Here is a 20500-nt window from a genome sequence, read left to right on the forward strand (position 1 = left end):
TTGGGAACCTGAGCAGGGAGACAGAGGAAAGGGAAACAGGGATAAAAGCAAAAGGTAGGAAGGAGAAAAACAAAAGTGGCAGTCAGAGAAATCAATGGTTTAAATCAAACGTGACCACAGTAAATAATAATTCTAATAGGTCTAAGAGCATTACAAAAACAAGCCTGAAGGCTTTGTGTCTTAATGCGAGGAGCATTTGTAATAAGGTGGACGAATTGGCTGTGCAAATAGAGGTAAATGAATATGATTTGGTTGGGATTACGGAAACGTGGCTCAAGGATGGCCAAGACTGGGAACTCAGCATCCAGGGGTATTCGATATTCAGGAAAGATAGGCAAAAAGGAAAGGGAGGTGGGGTAGCATTACTGGTTAAAGAAGGGATTAATACAATAGTAAGGAAGTGTGGCGGAGCCACCAAGAGACACTGAACAATCTGTAATCATTCCTTTAACCACTCTGTAGTGCAGTTGTGGACTGCACCTTTAAGCTGTGTGTAGGTTCTTGTATTTCCACGTGATGACATCATGACGCCGATCACGTGACCCCCAGTTGGCGCAGAAAGGCGACGATTCTTGTGTGATACTGGTTCTCAGTGCAGTATTTTGCCAGTCTCAAAGCTGGATCTACAATCCAGCGGTCACGGCCCTTCCCTTGAGGCAGCCAATGGTGCGGCCATTCGCACGTTCGGTAAACGGACAGTTAATTTAACTCTTGGAGGTCAATGTTTTGTATGGGAATTTATAATGGCTAAAGTATCACAGGCCATCCTGGGGGCTGATTTTTTTTGTGCCTATGGTTTTCTGGTCGACGTCCAACATTGTCGACTCATTAATGCGCCTACCTTCCATGCGGTGCCTTGTCACCGCAGTACTGCTGTCTCCTGGTCGGTTGCCTGTGCGGTTCCATCGCAGGAAGGGTTTAGGCGCCTACTTGGCGAATTCCCGGGGCTCACCAGGCCTACATTCTCGGCAGCAGTTGCGAAGCACGGTGTGGTGCATTATATTACCACAACGGGATCGCCTGTTTACGCCCGGGCACGAAGATTGGAACCCGGAAAGCTTATAGCCACAAAGGCAGAGTTTCGGATTATGGAGCGCCTTGGGATTGTCTGACGCTCCGACAGTCCTTGGTCTTCCCCATTACACATTGTACCCAAACCAGGTGGCGGATGGAGGCCTTGTGGGGATTACAGATGCCTTAACGAAGCCACTATGCCGGATAGGTATCCAATACCGCATATACAGGATTTTTCGGCACATTTGGCCGGCAAAACAATATTTTCCAAAGTAGATCTCGTCCGTGGATATCATCAAGTTCCTGTGTACCCTCAGGACATCCCCAAAACGGCAGTCATCACACCGTTTGGCCTTTTTGAGTTCCTTCGCATGCCGTTTGGATTGAAAAATGCAGCTCAGGCTTTTCAGCGACTTATGGACTTTGTGTTACGGGACCTTCCTTTCATTTTCATTTACTTGGATGATATTCTCATTGCTAGTAAAGATAAGGAAGAGCATATGGCTCATTTACGTACACTCTTTGCCCGTCTCAGCCAACATGGCCTCATTATAAATCTAGCCAAATGCCAGTTTGGGTTAACCAGCATTGACTTTCTAGGGCATAGGATCACCTCAGAAGGCGCCGTCCCACTGGCCACTAAGGTAGAGGCAGTTACGGCATTCCCGCGGCCGCATATACTTAAATCTCTTCAGGAGTTCCTGGGGATGGTGAATTTTTATCACCGTTTTGTCCCCAAGGCAGCCCAATTAATGCAGCCGCTGTACGAAGCACTTAAAGGGAAGTCGGGTAAAGATGTTATCATTTGGACACCACAGATGGACCAGGCATTCCTGGACACCAAGGCGGCATTGGCAGAGGCAACTATGCTTGCACACCCACTCCCGGGCGCGACCATCGCCCTTACTACCGACGCCTCCGATTATGCCATCGGGGCAGTGCAGGAACAATGGGTTGACGGGGCTTGGCAGCCATTGGCCTTTTTTAGCCGCCAACTGCGTGTAAATGAGCGAAAATATAGCACTTTTGATAGGGAGTTGCTGGCCTTGTTTTTGGCCATCCGGCATTTTCGTTTTCTTCTAGAAGGGCGCCCGTTTACTGCATTTGTGGACCATAAACCGCTCACTTTTGCAATGGCCAAAACGGCGGAGCCGTGGTTGTAATGATATCAGCAAATAGTGATGTTATTTGCCTGTTCGATTATGATGCCTTAATAGCATGATTGCAGGTATTGATTACTTATGCCTGACCAGCAGAGGTCATGTGACCGAGAGAAGCAAGGCAGAGAGTTTTACTTTCAGTTTCATTCTAGATGCATCACAGCATAGTGTGTTCTGTAAAGGCTGTTAAAAAGAGTTGAATAGATTTTAGATTAAAACTCATTCTCTTTCAATAAATGAGTCGTTATTGAACCCAAAAAGAAATCAAAACATGATGTCAGAAGTGGCTGAAAGAGAAAAAATCTGAAGTTAGCAACTCGATGGGACAGTGAAAGGAGTTGTGGCAAGTAAGCGAAATCAGCTCTCCACATATTAGCAAGCCAGAAGAGAACATCGTTGCTTACCATTAGAGAATAGCTAACGAAGTGAAAAATGGAAGGTTTACTCCCACCGGCGACGCTTCAGTTGTCAGGTAATGTGGCTGAAAATTGGAGAAGGTTCAAACAACATTTAGAGTTGTATTTAGCGGCAATCGGAGCTGACAAGAAAAGTAATAAAAGGAAATCGTCACTGTTCTTACATGTCGTGGGTGATGAAACGTTGGAGGTATATAATAACATCATATTTGCTGTTGATGGAGACAAAATGAAGCTAGATAAAATAATGGAACAGTTTGAGGCCTACTGCATACCTAAACGCAACGTGCCCTTTGAGAGGCACAAATTTTTCACATGTGTACAGAAAATCGGCGAGACTATTGATCAGTATGTGACTGAACTGAGAAACCGGAGCAAATCGTGTGAATTTGGGGGAATCACAGACTCGCTGATAAAAGACAGACTGGTGTGTGGTATTCCAGATAATGGTCTAAGGGAAAGACTGCTAAGAGAGTAAGATCTAGACCTGGGAAAAGCTATAGCACTGTGTAGGGCTACAGAGACTGTGAAGTTGCAGGCAAAGGAGCTGTTCAGTGACAGTAGCTGCAACGTGGATGCAGTGAGAAAGAACGGATACAAACCGTTTAACAAAGAGAGCGCCAATGTGAAAAAAGAGACGTGGCCAGCAAACGAAAATGAAAGGGACAATCGGAAGTCATGTAGTCGATGCGGTACACAGCATCCACCAAGAAAGTGTCCAGCATATGGTAAAACATGCAATAGTTGCAACAAGAACAACCATTATGCCCGTTGCTGTAAGAACCAAGCGCAACAAAGCAAGGTCCATACAGTAGATGAAAGCGAGATAGAGGAATTCAATGTAGATGTTGTGTCTGAAAACAAAAAAGAAGAAAGAGACTGGATGTTGACACTAAAAGTGAATGACATACACATTCCATTTAAATTGGATACTGGAGCACAAGTTAATGTGATATCAGAGACCGATTTTAAGAGAATTAGACCCAGACCAAAGTTACATGGAATACAAGTGAAAGTGACCGGATACTCAGGTACTGATATACCAGTGAAAGGAAAATGCATTGTCAAAGTAACACACAAGGACAGAGAGCACACGCTAGCATTAATCGTGGTGCCAAAGGATGTGCAAGCCATTCTAGGGTTAAAAGCCTGTGAGAGACTGAACCTGGTAAAGAGAGTCCTCGTTGTGGAAAGCGAAGGAGAGACAGTCTATGATGAACTCATGAAAGAGTACAAAGACCTATTTAAGGGTCTAGGCTGCATTCCAGGAGAACACACGATCAGAGTAGATAAAAGTATGACACCGGTCATACATCCATGCAGAAAAGTTCCGTTTGCTCTTCAAAAGCAACTGAAGGCAGAGTTGGACAGGATGGAAAGCCTGAACGTGATTCAGAAGATAGATGAGCCAACTGAGTGGGTGAGTTCCCTCGTCGTAGTGGACAAAAAGAATGGAAAGCTCAGAATTTGCCTGGATCCAAGAGATCTAAACAGAGCAATAAAGAGAGAGCACTTCGAGCTTCCTACACGTGAGGAAATCATGGCACAGTTTGCAAATGCAAAATATTTCAGCAAGTTAGATGCGTCCTCAGGATTTTGGCAGATGAAGCTGGATGAAGCAAGTTCAAGACTGTGCACGTTCAACACTCCATTTGGCAGATACAGATTCCTAAGGTTACCATTTGGCATTGCCTCAGCTCCTGAAGTGTATCACAAGACTATCCATATGATCTATGAGCACCTGGAGGGAATTGATACATCAATGGATGACATCATAGTATGGGGAACCACGAGAACTGAGCATGACGAGAGACTGAGAAAAGTGCTGGAAGCAACAAGGAAAACAAACCTGAAGCTGAATAGAGAGAAATGCCAGCTCGGGGTGACAGAACTGACATTCGTGGGAGATATCCTTAGCAGTGAGGGCATCAGACCAGATCCCAGAAAGGTGTCCGCCATTGAGAATATGCCAAGGCCACAATGCAAAAAGGACGTGCAGAGGTTTAATGGAATGATCAACTACATGGGTAAATTCATATCCAACCTCTCAGAAAAAATAGCGCCACTGAGAAGACTAACTGAAAAGAACATAGAATGGGAATGGAATCATGAGCATGAGAAGTCATGGAGCGATCTAAAGAAACTGCTCACAGAGGAACCAGTTCTGAGGTTTTATGACCCAGCGAGACCCATCAAGATATCATCAGATGCATCACAGAGTGGGCTCGGTGCCGTTCTTCTGCAACAATATGACTACTGGCAACCTATTGCATATGCATCGCGCTCAATGACAGACACGGAGACGCGATATGCTCAAATAGAAAAGGAGCTGCTCAGCATCACATACGCCTGTGAAAGATTTCACCAGTTTGTGGCAGGACAAGCAATCAGTGTAGAGACTGACCATAAGCCCTTGATTGCATTGTTCCAAAAGCCACTAAATAGCTGTCCGCTTAGAATACAAAGAATGATAATCAGGCTGCGATGCTATACACTGAATGTTGCCTACACCCCGGGTAAGCTGATGTATACAGCAGACACGTTGTCCAGAGCTGTTGACCCAAGTGAGCCCGCAAACACCACAATGGATGAAAAAGTGAACGCCTACATGGACATGATCACAAGTGCACTGCCCATAGCAGATGCAAAATGGAGCTCATAAAGACTGAGACAAACAAAGATGAAACAATGAGACAACTGAGAAAAAGCATCTTGGATGGATGGCCCAACATGAAGCAAGACTGCTCACCTGATATAGCAGAGTACTGGAACTGCAGGGCGGAGCTATCAGTGGTCGAAGACATCATCTACAAAGGAAGTAAAATAGTTATCCCAAAGAGTCTGAGAAGAGAGATGCTAAAAAAGATCCATGGAGGACATTTGGGAATCGAAAAGTGTAAGAAAAGAGCACGAGAGGTGATGTACTGGCCACGAATCAACCAAGATGTGACAAATGAGGTGTCAAACTGCACAATATGCCTGAAATATCGAGCAAGCAATCCGGTAGAACCACTAAAGCCACACCCAGCACCAGACAGACCTTACCAGAAGGTAGGCGCTGACCTATTCATATGTCAAGGGAAGGACTATCTTGTACTGTTGGGGGAGATGACTTATCAGGGGAAGGCACCAACAGCCAGGTTCAGGGCACCATGACTGGCTCTGCTGCACAGAAGGGCGGGAAAAAGAGGGATAGGGCTATAGTGATAGGGGATTCAATTGTAAGGGGGATAGATAGGAGTTTCTGTGGCCGAGACCGAGACTCCAAGATGGTATGTTGCCTCCCTGGTGCAAGGGTCAAGGATGTCTCGGAGCGGGTGCAGAGCATTCTGAAGGGGGAGGGGGATCAGCCAGTTGTCGTGGTACATGTAGGTACCAACGATGTAGGTAAAAAGAGGGAGGAGGTCCTACAAGCTGAATTTAGGGAGTTAGGAGCTAAATTGAAAAGTAGGACCTCAAAGGTAGTAATCTCTGGATTGCTACCAGTGCCACGAGCTAATAAGTTTAGAGAGAGTAAGATAGATAAGCTAAATACGTGGCTTGAGCAGTGGTGCAAGGGAGAGGGATTTAAAATCTTGAGGCATTGGAACCAGTTCTTGGGGAGGAGTGACCTGTACCAAGGGGACGGTCTACACCTGAACTGTGAGGGAGCCGATGTCCTCGGGGTAATATTTTCTAGGGCGGTTCGGGAGGATTTAAACTAATTTGGCAGGGGGATGGGAACCTAGGTAGTGGAAAAGAGGGAAGTCATATGAAGTCAGAAATAGATGGTAGAAAGGTGAGAAGCAATAAGCAAAGGAGAGAAACACAAAGGGCCAAACTAATTCATAATGAGAGTGTGAAAAAAGCAAGCCTGAAGGCTTTGTATCTTAATGCTAGAAGCATTAGGAACAAGGTGGATGAATTAGTTGTGGAAATAGAGGTAAACAAGTATGATTTGATTGGGATTACAGAAACGTGGCTGCAGGGTGGGCAAGGCTGGGAACTTAACATCCAGGGATATACAATATTTAGGAAGGATCGGTAAAAGGGTAGGGGAGGTGGGGTAGCATTGCTGGTAAAGGAGGGGATTAATGCAATGGAAAGGAAGGATATTAACTCGGATGAAACGGAATCTGTATGGGTAGAAATGAGAAATAGCAAGGGGAGGAAAACGTTAGTGGGTGTGATATATAGGCCTCCAAATAGTAATATGGAGGTGAGGGAAGGCATAAAAAGGGAAATTAGAGAAGCGTGCGATAAGAGCACAGCTGTCATCATGGGTGACTTTAATTTACATATTGATTGGACTACCCAAATTAGTAAAAATTCTGAGGAGGAGGAATTCCTGGAATGTTTTCGGGACGGTTATCTGGACCAATATGTCGAGGAGCCGACTCGAGATCAGGCCATTTTAGACTGGGTATTGTGCAATGAGAAGGGACTTATCAGCAATCTTCTTGTACGAGGCCCCTTGGGTCAGAGCGATCATAATATGATCGAGCTCTCAGTCGAGATGGAGAGTGAGGAAATTGAATCAGAGATTAAGGTCCAGAACTTAAATAAAGGGAATTACGAGGGTATGAGACGGGAATTGGGTAAGATTGATTGGGTGGTGTTTCTGGGGGGATTGACAGTGGATAGACAATGGCAAGCATTCAAAGATAGAATGGAAGAATTCCAGAACATGTTTATACCGGTTTGGCATAAAAATAAACCTAAAAAGGTGACTCAACCGTGGATAACGAGGGAAATTAGGGACAGCATAAAATAAAAAAAAAGGGCATATCAACTGGCAAAAAAAAGCACCAGACCGGAAGATTGGGGGCAGTACAGGATACAGCAAAAGAGGACAAAGGGATTAATCAGGAAGGGGAAAATAGAATACGAAAGTAAACTTGCAGCAAACATAAAGACAGACTGCAAAAGCTTTTATCGGTATATCAGGAGGAAAAGACTGGTAAAATCCCAAGTCGGTCCCTTGCAGTCCGATTCGGGAGAATATATAATGGAGAATAAGGAAATGGCAGACCAATTAAACTCATACTTTGGTTCTGTATTCACAAAGGAGGACACAAATAACCTCCCAGGAATATCGGCAAACATAGGGACTAATGAGAGGGAGGAGCTGACAGAAATTAGTATCTCTAGGGATATGGTGTTGGGTAAGTTGAGGGGACTGAAGGCCGACAAATCCCCGGGGCCTGATAAACTACATCCTAGGGTACTTAAGGAGGTGGCCCTGGAGATAGCAGATGCTCTAAGGATCATCTTCCGGAACTCCATTGACTCGGGAACAGTACCCGTGGATTGGAGGGTAGCTAATGTTACCCCAATATTTAAAAAGGGGGGTAGAGAGAAAGCAGGGAATTATAGACCAGTAAGCCTTACATCGGTTGTGGGCAAAATGCTAGAGTCCATTATTAAGGATAAAATAGCGGAGCACTTGACAAATGGGGAAAGGATCGGACAGAGTCAACATGGATTTACAAAGGGTAAATCGTGTTTGACTAATCTGCTGGAATTTTTTGAGGAAGTAACTGGTAAAATAGATGGGGGAGAGCCAGTGGATGTGGTGTACCTTGACTTCCAGAAAGCCTTCGATAAGGTTCCACACAAAAGATTATCATGCAAAATTAAGACTCATGGGATTGGGGGCAAAGTATTAACGTGGATAGAGAACTGGCTGGCGGATAGAAAACAGAGAGTTGGAATAAACGGCTCGTTTTCGGAGTGGCAGGCAGTGACCAGCGGGGTGCCGCAAGGATCTGTCCTGGGCCCCCAGCTGTTCACAATATATATAAATGATCTGGATCAGGGAATTGGATGCAATATTTCCAAATTCGCTGATGACACTAAACTAGGAGGAGGGGTGGGCTCTGATGAGGATGTCAGGAGGCTACAGTGCGATTTGGACAGGTTGGGGGAATGGGCGGATACGTGGCAGATGCACTATAATGTGGATAAATGCGAGGTTATCCACTTTGGGGGTAAAAACAGGAGGGTAGATTATTATCTAAATGGCAATAGATTGGGAGATGGGGAAGTGCAGAGGGACCTGGGTGTTCTTGTGCACCAGTCACTGAAGGAGAGCATGCAGGTGCAACAGGCGATTAAGAAGGCAAATGGTATGTTGGCCTTCATATCAAGGGGGTTCGAGTATAGGAATAGGGATACCTTACTACAGCTGTACAAGGTGCTGGTGAGACCGCATCTGGAGTATTGTGTACAGTTTTGGTCGCCCCATCTGCGGAAGGATGTTCTTGCCATGGAAAGAGTGCAACGGCGATTCACCAGGCTGATACCTGGAATGGCGGGAATGACCTACGAAGAGAGATTAAATAGTTTGGGCTTGTACTCACTGGAGTTTAGAAGATTGAGAGGGGATCTCATCGAAACATATAAAATTATGGCAGGCCTGGACAGGCTGAATTCAGAGACAATGTTTCCAATGGCCGGGGAGCACAGAACCAGGGGCCACAGTCTAAAAATAGCGGGCAAATCATTTAAAACAGAGATGAGGAAGAATTTCTTCACTCAAAGAGTGGTGAGCCTGTGGAATTCCCTGCCACAGAGGGCTGTGAAGGCTAATTCAATAAATATTTTCAAGAGAGAATTGGATATATTTCTGAAGGCTAAGGGGATTAAGGGTTACGGAGAAAAGGCGGGGACGGGGAACTGAACTAGTAAGATCAGCTATGATCTCAGACGAAGATCAGCCATGATCTCATTGAATGGCGGAGCAGGCTCGAAGGGCCGAATGGCCTACTCCTGTTCCTATCTCTATGTTTCTATGTTTCTATGTTTGTCGTCACAGACTATTACTCCCTGTATCCAGAGGTTTGTAGACTGTACACCACCACTGCAGAAGCTGTGATAAGAAGTATGAAAGCCATATTCTCCAGACACAGCGTGGCAAGCGAGGTCTTCACAGACAACGGACCCCAGTTTAACAATGCAAATTTCCGACACTTTGCCAAAGAGTGGGACTTTGTCCACACAACGTCAAGTCCTCACTATCCACAGTCCAATGGACTAGTGGAAAAATCGGTCCAGACAGTGAAAAGACTGATGTACAAGGCAAAAGACAGTGGAACTGACTTCTACCAAAGCATGCTTGTATACCGCACAACGCCGCTCGAGTGTGGTATGTCACAAGCCCAACTCCTGATGGGACGTCGGCTAAGGTCAAACCTACCCATCCCGGAGAACCTCCTGAAAACAAAAGAGGGGGAGAAAGTGAGGAAGTTCAAAGAACAACAGAAAGAAAAGCAAAAGTACTATTATGACAGAGGAACACAAAACCTACCTGAACTCCACACTGGTGACCAAGTAAGGTTCAAAGACAAAACAAACACATGGACTCAGAAGGGAACTGTCCTGAGTGAAGTTCAACCAAGATCATACACCATTCAGACAGATGAGGGTGCTGTTCTGAGAAGAAATTGTCGAGATCTTCTCATGGGACAAGCCACAGCAGGTCAAGAGACTGATACTGTTGAACAACCTGATCACACAGCTGAGAACCAATCATCTGAGGCAACAACTCAGATTCAAGGACAATCAATCAGAAAATCCTCAAGACACGTGAAGCCTCCTGAGAGACTCATTGAGCAAATTTAAGGACTATTGTTATAGAAGGAAGTAATGTTATCTTATTCTTTCTTCAAGTTCTAGTGTATTGACATATTTCATGTGAACAGACAAAGCAAGGTTAAAAAACCTTCATCATGATAATGACAATGTAAGTTCATTAAGTGTTACAGTTAAAATGCAGATTAATACAAAGAAAACATGTTGTTAGTTAAAAGTAAAATACTTTTGTTATAAGAAAGGGAGATGTAATGATATCAGCAAATAGTGATGTTATTTGCCTGTTCGATTATGATGCCTTAATAGCATGATTGCAGGTATTGATTACTTATGCCTGACCAGCAGAGGTCATGTGACCGAGAGAAGCAAGGCAGAGAGTTTTACTTTCAGTTTCATTCTAGATGCATCACAGCAGAGTGTGTTCTGTAAAGGCTGTTAAAAAGAGTTGAATAGACTTTAGATTAAAACTCATTCTCTTTCAATAAATGAGTCATTATTGAACCCACAAAGAAATCAAAACAGTGGTCAGCCCGGCAACAGCGCCACCTTACATTTATATCGGAATTTACAACGGATTTGCGACATGTGTCTGGCAAAGATAATCTTGTGGCTGATTGCCTGTCGCGTGCCCCAGTCCAGACAATTCACCTGTGTTGAGTCTGTGTGTCCCAGTTATGTTTAGGATCAATCACTGGACACAGACAACAAGAATAACTTTTAACAGGTCTTTACTATTCGGAGGTCAGGGCTGAACTGCCCAGCTAATCCCTACACAACACTTATATACCGGTGTGGTCACCACCAGTATTACAGTATACAGCAGCCAAGAGAAAGTAGTACATCTCTTAAAGTAGTTCTCTTAAGGTGGAACAGGTTACATACACCACAATCCTCCCTTTTTAGCTTAACAGTTATATCCCCATTTAACATAACATAATAACATATATATATATACAATTTCATGCAAAACAGTTCAAAGATTCAGTCTCTGAGGAGGCCTCCTGATTCGAGTTGGATAACGCCTTTCAGGGGTCTCTGGTTCTCGTTGCTGGGGTGACTCATCTAGTTGGTCTCTTATGGATTGGACATCATCATCAGGTACATTCACTTCTGAGGTAGATGCTTCAGGTTCACTAACTTCTTCCACGGTTGTCTCTGCCATAACCAAGAGTTCGACCCTTGTTCTCGATTCTACCAGTTGGTCAGCATGGCGCCGTATTACATTTTCACCAATATCTACCGTGAACATCAGGGGTCCTTGTCTGGCCCGAATTGTTCCAGGTTGCCATTTCTCGTTTTTATAGTCCCGGGCTAACACTGGTTGTCCTATTTCGAAACTCCGAGTGGTCTTGTTATTTATATGCTGGAACTATTTGTTTTCAACTTCCCTCCGCACATTTGGTTTTAACAAGTCCAACCTGGACCGCAACCTCCTGTTATAGATCATCATGGCAGGACTTTGGTTTGTCACTGCATGAGTGGCGTTTCGATATGCCAGTAGGAATTTGTCCACCTTGTGTTGTAGTGGAATCTGATCTTCGCTCATGGCCTTTATTGCTTTTTTGAACGTTTGTACAAATCCCTCAGCCAACCCGTTTGTAGCCGGATGATATGGGGCAGAGGTATAATGTTTCACCCCATTCTTCTTCATGAATTTCTGGAATTCTTCTGACACGAACTGCGGTCTGTTGCCTGAACATATTTGTTCTGGCAATCCATTTCTTGCGAATATCGTTCTCAGCACCACGATCGTCTTTTCCGAGGTAGTGGTAGTCATCTTAATCACTTCTGGCCATTTAGAATGTGCGACCACCGCAATTAAAAACATGGAGTCCATGAATGGACCAGCAAAGTCAATATGTACACGTTGCCATGGGGTTGAAGGCCATTCCCATGGATGCAGCGGTGCAATCGGAGGTGCATATTGCACTATTTGGCACCCTGAGCAGCTTTTCGTCAGATCCTCTATCTGTTGGTCAATACCCGGCCACCACACATAAGCCCTAGCAAGGCTTTTCATCTTGACTCCCCCCAGATGACCTTCATGCAGTTCCTTTAGAACTCTCTCTCTCTTAACTTAGGAGGAATAATCACCCTTGTTCCATACATCAATGTTCCTTGACAGACGGACAGCTGTCCTCGTCTTGCTGAGAATGCCGGTAACAGTGGATCACCATGTGCTGGCCATCCCTTCACTGTCACTTCGTAGACCCGGGACAGTGTCGGGTCATTCCTGGTTTCTCTTTCAATACTTTCATTGGTGACTGGTAAACATTCGATGATGGTCGAGTGAAATAACTCAACAGGGTCTACCATTGGTGCCTCCTCCTCTGTAGGTAGTGGCAGGCGCGACAGCCCATCAGCATTACCATGCTGCTTTGTACCTTTGAATTCAATCTGACATTGATGTGCCCCTAGGAATAGGGACCATCTCTGGCGTCTATGTGCTGTCATCACCGAAACACCCTTCTTAGGGTTAAAAATGGATACCAACGGCTGGTGGTCTGTCAGAAGCGTGAACTTTTGGCCCTGCAGGTAATGATTAAACTTCTTTACTCCCCACACAAGGCTGAGAGCCTCCCTATCTATCTGAGCATAGTTGCGCTCAGCGGAGGTCAATGATCTGGATGCGAACGCAGCTGGCCTCTCCAGGCCATTTGGCAACTTGTGTGAGAATACTGCCCCAATACCATATGGAGAAGCATCACAAGCCAAACGAATAGGCAGCGTTGGGTTGAAGTGAGCCAACACTTCCTCTGAGGTGATCAATGCCTTGCTTTCGCGAAAGGCCCTCTTACAGTCCTCGCTCCACTTCCATGGTACTCCCTTCTGCAAAAGAGCGTTCAGCGGGTGCTGCACCGTGGATAAATTTGGCAGAAACTTATGGTAATAGTTAATCAACCCTAGGAACGACCTCAACTGGGATACATTATCCGGAGCGGGAGCCTTCACAACAGCTTCGATCTTGTCAGGAGACTTATGAAGCCCCTCCTGGTCAATGACATGACCACAGTACGAGATCCGCTTCTGAAAGAACTCACATTTCTGGCGATTAACTCGAAGTCCATATTCTTTCAATCTGGTGAGCACCAGTTCCAAATTTGCAAGGTGTTCCTCGTCATCATCTCCTGTAATCAGAATATCGTCCAGGTAACATTGTGTGCCTGGAATTCCCTGTAGTACCTGCTCCATGCCCCTCTGCCAAATTGCTGGAGCCAATGCCACTCCAAAAACCAGTCTATTATACCGGTACAAGCCTCTATGCGTGTTGATCGTGAGATACTGGCGTGACTCTTCCTCAACTTCCATCTGTAAGTACGCCTGCGCCAGGTCTATCTTGGTGAAGTGTTTCCCGCCAGACAACGAAAGGAAGATATCCTCAATCCGTGGAAGCGGATACTGCACCGTGTGAAGCATCGGATTAACAGTGATCTTGAAATCTCCACAGATGCGAAACTTCCCCGGTTCCCCCGGCTTGTTGCTCGATGAACGCTTCATGACAGGAACAATGGGCGTGGCCCACTCACTCCAGTCTACCTTAGACAGTACTCCTGAATGTTCTAGCCCTTCCAGCTCAGCTTCCACAGCAGGTCGTATCGCAGGTCTGGCTTTGAAAAATTTCGGGTTTGCATGTTCTTCAACCTTGATGTTTGCCGTAAATCCTCTCAGTGTTCCCAGTCCCTGTTGGAACACCTCTTTAGCATCGTCCAATATTCTGGACAATCGTTTAGGTTTGACATCTTTTTTACCGGAATCTACCGTTAGTGCTTTTAAGGAATGCCAGTCCATATTTATTTTCCTAATCCACTCCCGTCCCAGTAGTGGTGGACCTCCCTCAGGTAGCACATATAAGTCCATTCCTCGGCTTTCTTTGCCCTTGTGGACCACCTTTACCTCTATCTTCCCGATGGGGTATACTCTTTGCCCCGTGTATGTTTTCAATACAATCTCCGTATCCCGTAGGGGAATATGTGGGAATAACCTTTTGTAATCTTGCTTATTCATGACCGTCAATGCCGATCCAGTGTCCAATTCCATCTTCACTTGGACTCCTGCTATCTGAAGTGTGACCCAAATTGTTTGGAGGTCTGCTTCCTTACCAACATTGTGTACTCTTAGACTACCCAGTTCATTACTGCTGGAGTCTGAATCTGACTTCTGTTCGTTCGAACTGTTCTCTGTCACCTTGTGTACCTTTCTGTACTTTTCCTGCGGTGACTTTTTGTTGCTGGTCTTCTTTCCTGACCGGCATACTTTAGCTATGTGACCAAGCCTGCCACATTTTCTGCATTCCTGATTTTTGAACCAGCACTGGTTCTGATCGTGCGTTGTCTTTCCACAACGATAACATTTTACTGTACCCAAGACCATTTGATTGGCGCTGAGTTCCGGTGACCGTAGCTGCATTTCCGCCGTGCCTCTCGCTGCGGCTTCTTGCGATGCTGCAATAGTGACAGCTTTATCAAGCGTAAGATCATTCTCCTCAAGCAGTCGCTTTTGTGTTCCTTCTTTTAACAATCCACACACAAATTTATCTCTCAGCGCATCTGCTAGTCCTGTTCCAAACTGGCAGTACTTCGATAGCTTACGCAGTTCAATTAAAAATTCAGCGTTGCTTTCGTCTTTCAGCTGCGTTCTTCTGTAAAATTTAAATCGTTCCGCTATCATCAGCGGCGTGGGGTTTAAGTGATTTTTCTGGACAGTAACAATATTCGCGATTGTCTGATCCGCCGGTTTATTTGGTGATAGAAGGTGCTTCAATAGCCCGTATGTCTTCGCACCCATTGAGCTTAATAAGGTTAGTGCTTTCTCATCATCTGGTACCTTATTTGCTTTACAATAAACTTCCATGCGTTCTACATACGTGGTCCAATCTTCGATATCGCTATCAAAGGTATTAATGCTCCCATGTTTAGGCATCCTTGCAAGTTTTAAAATTCTTCTTTTTTTTTCAAAATGGCGGCTTCCCGCGCTTGTCTTCTTCCCCCGCCTACTAAAATGGCGGCTTCCCGCGCTTGGCGGTCTTTCCCGCGCTCGTCTTCTTCCCCCGCCGACTACAATGGCGGATTCCCGCGTTTGCCTTCTTCCCCCCTGCTGGCTGCAATGGCGATTGCCGTGCTGCTGCCGTTCTCACCTCCCCAGCGGTTCTCAATTCCCCGACGCTGCTTTGCCACGCAGCCCCGCTTGCAGCCCGGTCCTTTACACCGGCTGCATTTGATTTCTCCGTGGCTCTCATGCCTTAAGCTGCCCCAGTCGCTGCGCCTCTCGGCCTCGATTGCAGCCCGGCCCTTTTTACCGGCCGTGGTCGAGTTCTCTGCCCTTATTCCTCCGTTTTCCCTCCCCTACTCCACAGCCAACGCGGCCGACTTTCTGCTCGTGTCGCTGATCGGCTTACCCACCACCGTGGTAGAAGGGATGATCACTGCCTGTCGCTGATGGAGGGCTTCGTGGTCAGAATTTTTCTTTTTAACCCGGGTTCTCGATGCCTCCCGTGCGATGGTGCTCAGCAGGATGATGAGGGCGGATGCGTCTTCTCGACGCCCGTTCTGAGGACGAAGCTGCCTTGGATGTAAAACTGCCGCAGGGTAAGATCGGACTCATCACCACTGTTGAGTCTGTGTGTCCCAGTTATGTTTAGGATCAATCACTGGACACAGACAACAAGAATAACTTTTAACAGGTCTTTACTATTTGGAGGTCAGGGCTGCCCTGCCCAGCAAATCCCTACACAACACTTATATACCGGTGTGGTCACCACCGGTATTACAGTATACAGCAGCCAAGAGAAAGTAGTACATCTCTTAAAGTAGTTCTCTTAAGGTGGAACAGGTTACATACCCCACAACCTGGGAATCGATTACGTCGGGTTGGCAAAAGAACAGCTGGCGGATCCTGAAGTTCAGACGTATCGGACCATGCCTTCTAGCTTGCAGGTAGCCGATGTTATGTTCCAATCAGCAGGAACCACGCTTTTGTGTGACATATCCATGGAAGTGCCCCGGCCCATTGTGCCAGTCGAATGGCGTAAGAAGATTTTTCAGATTCTACATGGCTTATCATACCCGGGGATGCGAGCTTCACAACGACTTATGTCCCGTAAGTTTGTTTGGAAGGGAATGCATTTAGACGTTCGGGACTGGACAAACAATTGCGTGGACTGTCAAAAATCAAAGGTTCATCGTCACGTGAAGGCTCCAATGGCCATCTTTCCAGTGCCTGAACGCCGGTTCAACCATGTACATGTGGACTTAGTGAGCCCCCTCCCCATTTCGCAGGGTTTTATGCCTCTCCTGACAATAGTGGACTGTATTACCAGGTGGCCAGAGGCAATTCCCTTGGTTGCTACTACCACAGCGGACGTATCCAGGGCATTTATTTCGTCGTGGGTGGCCCGGTTTGGAGTGCCATATGATATCTCCTCTGACCGTGGTCCACAATTTACATCAGAGTTGTGGAATGCAGTTGCACAGGGCTTGGGTACCAAGCTGCATCGTACCACCGCTTACCATCCGCAAGCAAATGGCTTATGTGAAAGATTTCATCGGTCTTTAAAGGCGTCCCTTCGTGCCAGCTTGCGTGGTTCCAACTGGGTGGATAGACTCCCTTGGGTGATGCTAGGCCTCCGTACAGCCCCAAAAGATGACCTTCAGGCTTCATCGGCTGAGCTAGTCTACGGTCAAGCGCTTCGAGTACCAGGGGATTTTCTCCCTCCACATACAGAATCATGGTCGCCTGCTCAGCAGCTCCTTCAGCATCAAGAGGTGGCAAAGAATTTCCTGCCTATTCCAACTTCGCATCACAATCTACAGAAGCCTCATGTTCCGGCAGAACTTATGAGTTCCGATTATGTTTTTATTCGGCAGGATGCTCATAGAGATACACTCAGACCACCTTATGATGGACCGTTTCGTGTTATTGCAGCCGGAGAGAAATATTTTACGGTCGAAATAGGAGGTAAATCGGATACCATCTCCATCGACCGACTTAAACCAGCCCATCTGGATCGGAGTGAACCGGTGGTTGTTGCTCAGCCACCTCGCCGTGGACGACCACCATTGGCTACTAGACCAATTATGCAGCAGTCTACTATTAAATTGCCTGCTTCGGCTTCATCCTCGTCTACACCTTCTGCTACGGTTTCCTCCACCCCAGATATACCGCTTCAGACACAGCCAAATGTTGGCTCAACTTCTAACGATCCAGCGTCTGAAGTTCGTAGTCGTTCGGGCAGAATAATTAAACCTCCTGCACGTTTGATGCTGTCTGTTAAAGAGAATTCTGGGGGGGCGCCTGTGGCGGAGCCACCAAGAGACACTGAACAATCTGTAATCATTCCTTTAACCACTCCTATAGTGCAGTTGTGGACTGCACCTTTAAGCTGTGTGTAGGTTCTAGTATTTCCACGTGATGACGTCATGACGCCGATCACATGACCCCCAGTTGGCGCGGAAAATGTGATGACGTCATGACGCCGGTTTCCAGTATTTAAGGGCAGTCTGAGAAAGGCTGGAGACCTGGACAGACCTGCTGACCTCTGCTCTTGTAGTTATCAGTTAAAGTATTTTGTTTATTAAAGTTTAATTATTTCGTTTCACTGCGTTGGACTTCGTTATTCGGATAGGAACTTCCGTTCCTACAGAAGGATATTAGCTCTGATGATGTGGAATCTGTATGGGTAGAATTGAGAAATACTAAGGGGAAAAAAACATTAGTGGGAGTGGTGTATAGACCTCCCAACAGTAAGGCGGAGGTTGGGGATGGCATGAAAAGGGAAATTAAAGAAGCGTGCAATAAGGGCACAGCAGTCATCATGGGTGACTTTAATCTACATATAGATTGGGCCAACCAAATTATTAACAATACTGTGGAGGAGGAATTCCTGGAGTGTTTACGGGATGGTTTCCTGGACCAATATGTCGAGGAACCAACCAGAGATCAGGCCATCTTAGACTGGGTATTATGTAACGACAAAGGATTAATTAGCAATCTTGTTGTACGAGGGCCCTTGGGTCGGAGCGATCATAATATGATCGAATTCTTCATTAAGATGGAGAATGAAGTAGTTGACTCAGAGACAAGGGTCCTCAATTTAAATAAAGGAAACTACGATGGTCTGAGGAGCGAGTTGGGTAGGATTGATTGGGGAATGGCACTCAAAGGGTTGACGGTGGATAGGCAATGGCAAACATTCAAAGACCGAATGGATGAGCTACAGAATTTGTTCATCCCAGTTTGGCATAAAAATAAAACAAAAAAGGTGACTCAACCGTGGCTAACAAGGGAAATTAGGGATAGTATAAGATCCAAGGAGACGACATATAAATTGGCCAGAAAAAGCAATAATCCTGAGGATTGGGAGCAGTTTAGGATTCAACAAAGAGGGCAAAGGGATTAATTAAGAAAGGGAAAATAGAATATGAGAGTAAGCTATCAGGGAACATAAAAACTGACTGTAAAAGCTTTTATAGATATGTGAAGAGAAAAAGATTGGTGAAGTCAAGCATAGGTCCCTTGCAGTCAGTATCAGGGGAATTTATAATGGGAAACAAAGAAATGGCAGACCAACTAAATTCATACTTTGGTTCTGTCTTCACAAAGGAGGACACAAATAACCTCCCAGAGATGCCGCGGAACATAGGGCCTGATGAAAGGGTGGAACTGAAAGAAATCAATATTTGTAGGGAAATGGTGTTAGGAAAATTGATGGGACTGAAGGCCGATAAATCCCCAGGGCCTGATAATCTACATCCCAGGGTACTTAAGGAAGTGGCCCTAGAAATAGTAGATGCATTGCTGGTCATCTTCCAGAACTCGATAGACTCTGGAACAGTACCCATGGATTGGAGGGTAGCTAATGTTGCCACACTATTCAAAAAAGGTGGTAGAGAAAAAGCGGGGAATTATAGACCGGTCAGCCTGACATCGGTAGTGGGGAAAATGCTAGAATCTATTATAAAAGATGTAATAGCAGAGCACTTGGTAAGCAGTGACAGGATCGGACAAAGTCAACATGGATTTACAAAAGGTAAATCATGTTTGACTAATCTACTGGAGTTTTTTGAGGATGTAACTGGTAAAATAGATAAGGGAGAACCAGTGGATGAGGTGTATATGGACTTTCAGAAGGCTTTCGATAAGGTCCCACATAAGAGATTAACGTGCAAAATTAAGGCACATGGGATAGGGGGCAAGGTATTGGCTTGGATAGAGAACTGGTTGGCGGACAGAAAGCAAAGAGTTGGAATAAACGGGTCATTTTCCGAGTGGCAGGCAGTGACTAGTGGGGTACCACAAGGATCGGTCCTAGGACCCCAGCTGTTCACAATATATATTCATGATCTGGACGAGGGAATTGGATGTAATATCTCCAAATTTGCAGACGACACAAAGCTGGGTGGGAGGGTAAGCTGTGAGGAGGATGTCGTGAAACTCCAGTACGATTTGGACAGATTGGGTGATTGGGCAGAAACATGGCAAATGCACTATAATGTGGATAAATGTGAGGTTATCTACTTTGGTGGCAAAAACAGGAAGGCAGATTATTATTTGAATGGCAATAGATTGGGAGAAGGGGAAGTGCAAAGAGACCTGGGTGTTCTTGTGCACCAGTCGCTGAAGGTAAGCATGCAGGTGCAGCAGGCGGTTAAGAAGGCAAATGGTATGTTGGCCTTCGTAGCAAGATGGTTCGAGTACAGGAACAAGGATGTCTTGCTACAGTTGTACAGGGCCTTGGTGAGACCGCACCTTGAGTATTATGTGCAGTTTTGGTCGCCTTACCTGAGGAAGGACGTTCTTGCCATGGAAGAAGTGCAGCGAAGATTCACCAGGCTGATACCTGGGATGGCAGGAATGACGTATGAGGAGAGATTGTGTCGATTGGGCTTATACTCACTGGAGTTTAGAAGATTGAGAGGGGATCTCATCGAAACCTATAAAATTCTGTCAGGCCTGGACAGACTAGATGAAGGAAGGATGTTTCTGATGGCCGGGGAGTCCAGAACCAGGGGTCATAGTCTAAGGATAAGGGGTAAACCATTTAGGACTGAAATGAGGAGGAATTTCTTCACCCAGAGAGTGGTGAACCTGTGGAATTCTCTGCCACAGAGGGCGGTGGAGGCCAGTTCATTAAACATATTCAAAAAAGAGTTGGATATATTTCTTAAAGCTAAAGGGATCAAGGGATATAGGGAGAAGGCAGGGACAGGGTACTGAATTTGGATGATCAGCCATGATCTCATTGAATGGCGGAGCAGGCTCGAAGGGCCGAAAGGCCTACTCCTGCTCCTATCTTCTATGTTTCTATGTTTCCATGAAATAGTGCTGTGAATTGACCTTTTC

This window comes from Somniosus microcephalus, chromosome 2 (genome assembly GCF_052327205.1).
Source record: "Somniosus microcephalus isolate GS21.2 chromosome 2, FLI_Smic_1.0, whole genome shotgun sequence".
In the NCBI taxonomy this organism is placed as follows: Eukaryota; Metazoa; Chordata; class Chondrichthyes; order Squaliformes; family Somniosidae; genus Somniosus; species Somniosus microcephalus.